Source organism: Sphaeramia orbicularis, chromosome 21, assembly GCF_902148855.1.
Source record: "Sphaeramia orbicularis chromosome 21, fSphaOr1.1, whole genome shotgun sequence".
Taxonomy (NCBI): domain Eukaryota; kingdom Metazoa; phylum Chordata; class Actinopteri; order Kurtiformes; family Apogonidae; genus Sphaeramia; species Sphaeramia orbicularis.
The window spans coordinates 46,542,303-46,551,666 of record NC_043977.1 but is presented as its reverse complement, the minus strand read 5'-3'; the positions used below and the strand labels follow the sequence as shown (position 1 = coordinate 46,551,666).

The 9,364-nt window shown below is 35.5% G+C and overlaps 1 protein-coding gene across 6 annotated transcripts in view; it reads left to right on the top strand.

The window, feature by feature from the left end:
- The window catches only part of sema5ba (sema domain, seven thrombospondin repeats (type 1 and type 1-like), transmembrane domain (TM) and short cytoplasmic domain, (semaphorin) 5Ba), a 364,937-nt gene that overhangs the window by 96,097 nt on the left and 259,476 nt on the right, over nucleotides 1–9,364 (top strand). The window lies entirely within an intron of this gene.

The following is a 9,364-nucleotide window of genomic DNA, read 5'->3' as shown; positions in this document are numbered from 1 at the left end:
AAAAAATACCTGGAATTTTATCGTAAATTGATATTTACATCAGGAGGTTTTAATTAACACAGACATGTCAGGAATGAGGAAATATGCTTGTTTTTGGTCTCAAATGGTGACACACCAGTTTCTTCTATGAATGTCCTTCACACATTGAAGTCTTTTGCTCAGTCTAATAACCAAGTTTTTTTAGTTTGAGACCTAAAAAGTCAGTTGTTGATGTTGATGTTTCCCTGAGACACAAATTTACCAAAATACACCAGAAATTGCGATGTTTCCGATTTACAGTTCTCAGTAAATCCCACCTTCACACCATGTGCATCTGCAAGCACAATGTAATCATGTAAATAATATTTAACTTGAATTGTAATTCTATATTTATATGAATATTTATACATACACCAAATTTCTTATTTTTCTTTTTATATTTCATTTTTCATGCATCTGTGTTTTTTCTGTCTTTTTCTCTGCACTTAAAAAAATAGTCATATCTTAACTTATCTTATTTTACCTCATCTTGTCTTATTTTATTTCATCTTATCTTATCTTATCTTATCTTATTTTTGCTAACTCATGGCTGACGATCATGGAAGTCCGTTTCATCTTTTTTTTAAAATACATTTTTATGTTCTTTTTCATCTTGTTATGTATTTTATGTCATTTTTGTTGCATCTTTTAAATTGTATTATCTCATTTTTGCCTCTTCTCTTCTGTTTAGTTTTTCCTCTCATTTTCCTCATTTTTTATCTTGTGTCTTTCACAGAATTTTTCATGGTGTTGCTTTTTTTTTTTTTTTTTTTTTTTTTTTTACATAGATTTTATTTATTTTTTGTCATCTTTCACATAGATTTTTGTCTTGTGTCTTTTACATCATTTTAAAAATATTTTTGCATGTTTCACATTGTTTATCATCTTGCCATGTGCTTTAACATCTCATCTTCTTGCATCTTTTACAAACTTTTTGTCTCATAGTGTGTATTACATTTATTTTCCATCTTGTTGCATCTTTTTCCTTGTGTTTCTCTTGTTATATCTCTTTGGTGAGGTCAATATTCATAAACTCTTCTAGTGAACACTCTATTACTCGTTGAAGTTGGTAAATTAATTCACATATCATGTTCTTTTTAAGCATTATAATTAGAAAATTGGTGACTAAATAACAGCAGCTCCTCAGCACATACGTTTGGGAAAGTCAAACCTAGTCTAACAGAAAGAAGATGCAAAGTATAATATTTCAAGCTCAAGTAAAACTACTTGAAACTCCAGGGCAATATGTTAGTAAGAACATACAGTAAAAGAGGCTGAACAGGTTGAGCCTAAAGGTTCAACAACGTACACAATAAAGGAAGAGGTAGAAAGATTTTTGCAATTTTTGTTTTTTTTCTCCAACAAATAAGTTTTATTTACGACAGGCCAATAGTGTTTGAATAATGAAGTGCAAATGTGTAATTTGATTAAATAAACTGAGTTAATGTGCATTTTCCCCCATTGTCAAAAACTACTAATGAATAAAGACAGGCAATGAGACAATAAAGAGCAGCAGCTAAACATTTAAAAGATGAGCGCTTCCTCGCCTGGTCAGTGTATTCAATACTGAGAAAACAGTCTGGAATTGGGCTGATTGCTGTGAAACATGCTCAGTCTATACTGAACCAATCACAATTCTGGAGGGCAGGTGTTTCACAATGCGTCATACACAAAATCAGTTCCACATCTGCAAATCTCTTTACAACTGTTGTCAGTTGTGTTCTTGATTCAAACACAAGGACTTAATTACAGATTAAACCCTTTATTCTTAAATTTCTCTGTCAAAAGTGTCACATCCGTCCTATCTATGATTGGTTTACTCCACGCCTGTTAGCCCCGCCTTCATATTTGGATTCAAGCCCCGCGATTCCAGACGTATTTTTCATTGAGAAAGTTGGATGGCTGACCAGGTTAAGCTTTTCAGACCTTTTTTTCCACATGGAAGTGATATGTTAGGGAACAAGGGCAGAGATATGAGAATAAGAACAGGAGACCTGGTGCTCACAAAAGTCAAGCCTCATAAATATGGTGTGAATCTTGGTGACAGAGAGCAGGATGGACGGCAGAAATTGAAGATTTAGGTACAGCTTCTTACTTTAGCCCACACATATCTGCTGTCATTCACACTGAAGCCACATTTTCTGCTGAAGCCATGATTTATAGACATGATCTGTCGCACTTTCTGTCTTTGTTTTTTTCTACCTCAGCTGAGAGGAAGAATTTTGTTAGTTTTGTTTGTTTGTTTTTTTTTATAATTTTTTTTTTTTTTTTTTCTTTTATTAACTTTCTTTATTGGAAGTAATTTCACAGGTGTGACAGTGCAATGTGATAAAAAGGACTTCCATTCATTCATTCATTCTTTTTTTTTTTTTTTTTGTACCTCCTACAATCCCACCCTGCCCAAAAGAAGACAATCCTTTGTGTAAATCCAATATTGACAAGTAATCAGTACATAATAGATACAACAGTTGTCTAATTAACAAAACAAACAAACAAACAAAAAAACCCAAACAAGCAAACAAAAAAATCATAAGTAGCTAAAATAAAGCAAAACAAACGGACAAAAAACAAACGTTTTTACACATTTTAATGAATGTGATCAGATATTCTCAAAGGTTAAATGGAAATGCACAGTAATAGAGTGAATTGTGTCAAGTGTATCTATACTGTTGACAGGAGTTGGATGTGATAAAATGCAATTACTGATTCTCAGACTGACTATGTGTGAAGTCTTTTTTGTCCCTGAACAATTCTCCTGGAAAAAAATGAACATTTTTATGAGGAAAATGAAGAGAATGAGCGAATATTCATTTTCACTGAAAAAGTCTGCCATAAATTTGCGCCCTGAAGTACATGTAGACAGATAGCTCAGTAAGTAATGCTACAGGAACGCTTGTATTTTTTTCCACAATTTTACATGTTCAAACAGGGGGCGTGGTGCCCAGAATGCTGGTAGATAAATCTACAATTGATAATGAATTCTAATAATATCCACAGTTTTAGAGCACTTTACAAACGTATGGTCTGGTTACAGTACAGGGAGGGCGGGGCTTATTGTTAGTTGCTGGGCCATTCCATTCTTGGCTCTTTCTTACCTTTGCTGGTATGTGCTTGTCATTGTTTACCATGTTGGTATGTTCCACTTCCATTGCCATTGTTGGTACGTGATTATTGTTGAAATATATTGTATTATAAATTATGCAGACTATCACTTCGATCAGGGGTGTCAAACTCATTTTAGTTCAGGGGCCACATTCAGCCAAATTTGATCTGAAGTGGGGCGAACCAGTAAAATAATAATACATACATAATGTCAACTCCAAACTTTCCTTTATGTTTTAGAGTGGAAAAAAGAAGTAACATTATATGATGAAAATGTTTGCATCTACAAACTATCCTTTAAAACAATGTGAATTACATGAACAATCTGAAATTTCTTAAGAAAAATAAGTGTAATTTTGACAATATTCTGCCTCAGTTTATCATTTATAGATGTGCATTACAGCTGACAGATCACAGTAGATTCATATTTGCTCAAGTTATTCACATTTTTGTGAAATGACTGTTTGTTTTAGTATAAATACAGCAAAATTACATGAAAATGTTTACATTTCTTATCTTATCTTACTGATCTGACTCACTTGAGATTGAATTGGTCTGTAAGTGGAACCTGAACTAAAATGATTGTTAATATCTTTGTGTAATTTTTGCATTTCACAAATTTATCCCGCGGGCTGGGCTGGACCCTTTGGTGGGCCGGATTTGGCCCTGGGCCGCATGTTTGACAACCCTGATTTAGATAGTCAATAAGTGTAATATACATCAGCTTTCCTAATCTGTTTTTAATCGGTTATTTACATTATTAGGACTCTAAACAGATGTTACTGGCAAAAGTAATGTGTTATGTTATATAAATGTGAGATGGGGGTGGGATTTAATAAGTTTTCTTTTCTCCTTTTTGAGCAGTACATATTGAATTTATCTAGTTATTACTGGTGTACATGGCAATTGCTAGTTTGTTTTGATCATCTTTATTTATAATGTATTTACTCGGATATTAGTCCCTTGTACACAAAAGATGTTAAATTTTTTCTTCTGCTCAAAACAAATGAATGAATCAATAATTAATAACTTATTATTTACACACACACACACACACACACACACACACACACACACACATATATATATATATATATATATACTTATTAATAACTTATACATTATCTTACCTTGTCATTGCTGATCACAGGGATCCTGCTAACTAGCTTCTGTAAAGCAGGGTTAGGGTTAATAATGACAATGAACTGTCTTCTACCGTCTTCACCCATTGGCTGAACATCAACAGGAAATTGAACTTTACAGACACATTTTTAATTCCTTAAGGTTTTGCAGTCTTGCTGTTTTTTTTTTTTTTTTAGCAATTAAATTATGAACGAAAAGTGTGTTGTAACAGAAGTACTATTGAAAATGTACCGAGTAAAATATTACTGAAAATTTATAACCTTTATTTAACCAGGAAAAAAAGCTCATTGAGATTAAAAATCTCTTTTTCAAGAGTGTCCTGGCCAAGACAGCAGCAGAAATTACACAAAATGGAAATCACAGCCATACATCCACACTAGAAATGTACATAAACGCTATGAAAGTCAGTACTAAAAACAAATTTAAAATTGATAAGAACTAGGGCTGCACGATTTTGGCAAAAAAGAAAAAATCACAGTTTTTTCCTCTAAAAACTTGATTTTCGATTTTGATTTTGATTTTTGGGTAAAACTACAAAAGACAACAGAAGTCAGCATGTTGTTTTTGTGAGCAGCCCACAATCCAAGGTACTGCTCTGACCTCAAATCTGTGATGGTATCATGTGATGAACCCACAGAAGTTTATTTTTTCTTAATTAAATCTTTATTGAATGAATTAGGGTATACAAACAATGTATACAACAAGAAAATAACATAAGTGTGCCAGGGGGAATACACTACAATTCAATTTCCAAATCAGAGCTTATTTTTTTTATAGCCTTTTTGTTTCCAGATTTATCTAACAGCTTTAAATAAAGTTCAACATGTTTCAAAAAATAAATAATATTTGGTTTTGTGTTACAGAACTTACATTTGTGAATGAAAAATTTAGCAAGTAAGAGTAAGTGCGTGCATGGATCCCCATGCGGTTCTATTTAAACTGGGAGATCTGTGCGTGGAACAGACCGACCCAGGGAGCTGGTAGATGTGTGTGGGCAGAGGGCTGTCTGGGCTCCTCTGCTTAGTCTGATGACCCCGAGACCCGGACCCGGTTCGGAAGAAGACAGTACGGTACGGATCCGGGACAACGTAAGATGAATGATCCGCATGCAGTTCTATTTCAGTTGCGGGATCCGTGTGTGAAGCCACGGCTTACATTGCTATAAGTACTGTGGGCTCATTAACACATTTACAGTCCGGTCATTACACAGACTTCTGTGACAGACCGCTGTCACTGATAGGAGGAGGAGCCTATGGTAGCCCGCAAGCGCGCGGTCCGGAGGCGCGTGGCCCGCAGGCGTGAGAGAGATGAAATCGATTTTACGATTTCCCTTTCTTAAAAATCGTCCTAATTAAAAAATCCGATTTCGATTTAAAATCGATTAATCGTGCAGCCCTAATAAGAACATACATATAAAACATCAGCATTATTTTATAAGGTTCTAAAAGTATAACAACAATGTTCCTTAAAAGCATCTCAAAGCCAAACCCAATTCAATCAATTAGAAAAACATCTACATCTGCATTTGTCCTTTTCCCATTGACTTTGAATGTATTAAAAGAGACTAGTTCCTTCAGTTTAATGTCCTTCTGTAGGTTGTTCCAGCCAGTGGGAGCAGAACATTTAAAAGCTTTCTTTCCCAGTTCTGTTCTGACTTTTGGAACCCATAAAGATAACAGATCCTGGAACTGTAGACTGTAATTATTCAAGTCATTCAAACAAATGTGGACCACCAAATAGGATGGAAGCAGTCCTAGGAAATTGACTAGTAATGCCTTACACTCCTGCGTTACAGCAAAAAGTAATATGTTACTGTTATGCATTACTTTTGTAACACGTTACTCCCAACACTGATGTTTATCGTGTGTCAGATATGATCCTTGTTCTTCTGCTTTCTGTTTGTATTGAAGTGCAAAAGGTAACACACACACATAGAGTATACATGAGTCCAAATTGGAAAGTGTGACTATATCAAATGAACCAGGTTGCATCAATAGGTAAATGATCAGACTCCTAATTAGATTAATGCAAAAATGTTTTCCCCTGTGCTCAGGTGATTGATAGTTAGAGGAAGAAATGTTTATGTTTTCCCCGTTGAGAAGTTTTATCTGTGTTGAACATTTTTCCATCTCCACATATTCTTGGATGGAGACATCCATGCTGCATCCTCTAATTTACCGCTCGGCTTGATCAAACTGCTCATTTACAGAACTAATGAGAAAATGAAGCAAAATTAAGGAATCATTTGGTTTTTGTATTTCATTAAGAAAAGAAGCGGAATGTCTTTTTTTTCTCGGCAGCGGGTGATTATATCACAATTACAACACCGCACAGCCCCCTCCGAGGTTTGGCGAGGGCGGCGGCTTCCGTTTGGAATTACAAAAGTAGCATCGGAGGCGTGTATTGATGTGTCGGGTTGGTAAGCGGTGCCACCGGTGATCAGTTTTATTTTCATTTTCATCACCAAATTCACTGGCATGACGCCTGGGTCACGCATCAAGAAGACCATAACGAGAAATTGTGTTCTGAGACCACATAGCAATTAAACAGGATACAAGATGTGTTTTTTTTTCTAATTACATCACAATGGATTTAATTATAGCAGCATATTTTGCAAAGCTACAGTGTTGCAGATAGCGGCAGGGTTGATCGTCTGTCTTTTGTTTGTGACAGGATGTTCCCTCGCTCCCTGGACTGTAATCAGTGGTGGAAAAGACTTTATGATATGGACGCTAAATACTGGTTCCATTTGGGAGATAAAAAGGAGTTTATGGAATGGAACAAATGAACTGCTGCAGCCTTTTCGTTCATCTGTGTTTGATTCTAACATGCGACCCTCTCCGTCGAGTTAGAATCATTTATATTTAATGATCTTTTAAATGATAGCTTAATGATCAGTAAACATTGCCGAGCTTTGTGTAATGATCCTATAGAGTTTGGCGACTCATTCAGGCTCATCCGCGAAGTTCAGATGCTTCGGATAAACCCGGTGAAAACTCATGCGTGAAAAGGAAACATATTTTTTTCTTCTTTGGTGTTGAACCCTTGACAGTTCAAAAGCAGTGTAGTCCTCTGACAGCTTCTACTACTCCTGCAATCTGAAATCCCTCTCCCCCTCACTTCCCTTTCCTCCTTTGCTCTCAGAACAGTAGGCTCTGACAGCCCCGAGCCCAACACTGTGAGGTTTGTGAAATGGAAATAGCTTTGTAGTTCCCACTAAACGTCTGACCACTGTATTTTATTTTATTTTATTTTTTGGGTGATGCGTATTGTATGTGTCAGAAAGTCTTTGTGGATGCTGTTACATGTGTTGTCTGGATTGTGAGATGAGCAGCTTACCTATGAATCCATTACCTTTGACAGCTACAGACTGCTCTAGCTCTAGTATTTCTTCACAAGTGGCAGCATTTTAAGACAACGAAGAGTATTATGCATTTGAGAAACATTGGGTTGTAAAGCAGTAGCCTACAACTTCATGATACAGTACTTAACAGTGGCTCCATTTTGGAGATAAAAAAAGGTTTATGAAATGGAACAAATGAACCACTGCGGCTTTTTTGGATCATCTGTGTTGGATTGCAACATATATCCCTCCCAAGTGGGATACAATAACTTACATTTGACGATTTTTAAATCATATTTTTAACTACAAACTCACTCTCCTTCGTAATGAGTAATGGAAGGGATTCCAACTTCCACAGCAGTAATTCTATTACAGACATTAATCCAAGTAATGGTGGGTTACTGCACGGACAGAGGAAAGGAGTCTTTTGTCCAATAGCTATTGAATGGCAGGTGTCGGCTACTAGATAAAAAACCCAAATGTAGTTTGGAACATGAGGGAGAGAAGTACAGGGTGTCCAGAAAGGCCCTTTGCAATTTAACACATTTATTACAAAGCAAATGAATTGACAAAACTGTGGAAATTATAAATAAAAAGTGAAAAGCAGATATTGAAGTTTCTTGCCTCATTTAATTCACCTTTATATGGACACCATTAGTTACATAGTTACACAGTGTGTCCATCCACTCTCATTGATCCAACTCCCTGGGTTTTACTGGTGAATCAATGTTGTAGAAGATGATGGTTTTTCCATAGTAACTACAGAGCCTCAAATGGGTCATATCTGATGATGATTTAACCCTATAACGCCAAATGTATCATATTTCATTCATGAGATTTGAAGCCCTCTACATGATCAGGGTGATACTTTTTTCTTGAAAAACCCAAGGTATACAATTAGATACATGCAATACACAGATAATCCACCAGGGAGGAGGAATTTGTTCACCATAGGCTTTCCAGTGACACTACATGACTGTCATTATTGAAGAAGGACGAAGAACTTTGGCAATTTTGAAAAGGAAGGCTCCGGTGTTTATAGTTATGGTGTTTATCTGCTTTGTGAACCCTCCTGTTAGAATAAGTATGACTAAACTGGACTCATTCTGCTGGTTAACCCATAAACACCCAGTGCTACTTTTGGGTCAGTTCCCAATGATTTTCTTCTCTATTTTTAACTTTTCTTAAGTGATTTATCACCATTTATTCCAATATTATGCTCAGAATTTTGCATTCTTGAGTGAAAATCAGGCATTTTTCTATATTTAATTCACTGATCATGTAGATGTTCAAAGAAGGTCCAATTAAAGTTGAGGGTTATTTGATCAAAAACAGAGAAATTGGAGGAAAAAGTGACTTTTTCAGGAAATATATAATTACCTAAACATAAACCAAGTGTCTCCATCCTCTGTCATTGATCCAACTCCATTGGTTTTACTGGTGAATCAATGTTGTAGAAGATGACAGTGTTTCCATGGTAACTATGGAACCTCTGTACGCCCAAATGGATCATATCTGATGACCATGAAAAGATGACAAACTGTATTTTACCATAATTAACTAAATGCATTGTTAATATTAGTGGTTGATAATGTAAATCAAAGGTTCAATTCAAAAGTTTTTATATCAAAACAGAAAAAAAACTGAAGAAAAAGTGAGTTTTGCAGCAAATATGTCATTAACCGAATATAAAAACAAGCATCTCCATCCACTGTCATTAATCCAACTCTATGGGTTTTACTGGTGAATCAATGTTAT